A 336-nucleotide genomic window follows, 5' to 3' on the forward strand; every position below is an offset into this window, starting at 1 on the left:
AAGAACCACCCGGAACCAACATTCGGCGTTTCGCCCTCCACCCGGACGCCTGAGACCCGCCGTCCCGCTTTGCCAGCGCCGGTGCGCCGCCCTAAAACTTCCCCTCTCCCGCCGGAAGCACCTTTGTGGACAAGAGGACGAGAGATTCGCCACCTAACCGGAAGTGGTGCGGGAATGTAGCTGTGAACAAAGATCCTAAAGCAGAGCTCTCCTCTAGGATCTTTGGCTGAAGAGCAGGTAAGGGTGAAAGCGCAAGGTAAGGGTGAAATACAGCAGTAGAGGCAGCAATGCACCCAGTGATGCATGCATTCCCTTTAATGCAGCAGGGGGAGCATG

At 57.1% G+C, this 336-nt stretch overlaps 1 protein-coding gene across 1 annotated transcript in view; it reads left to right on the plus strand.

The window, feature by feature from the left end:
- Positions 1 to 233: 233 nt before the first annotated feature.
- The window catches only part of LOC129693623 (zinc finger protein 239-like), a 16,723-nt gene continuing 16,620 nt past the window's right edge, over positions 234 to 336 (plus strand). Inside the window, exon 1 of the mRNA XM_055630413.1 lies at positions 234 to 256. The gene's annotated coding sequence lies outside the window, so the exon portion shown is untranslated. The remainder of the gene's footprint in view (positions 257 to 336) is intronic.

The sequence above is a fragment of the Leucoraja erinacea genome, unplaced genomic scaffold (genome assembly GCF_028641065.1).
Source record: "Leucoraja erinacea ecotype New England unplaced genomic scaffold, Leri_hhj_1 Leri_370S, whole genome shotgun sequence".
Taxonomy (NCBI): domain Eukaryota; kingdom Metazoa; phylum Chordata; class Chondrichthyes; order Rajiformes; family Rajidae; genus Leucoraja; species Leucoraja erinaceus.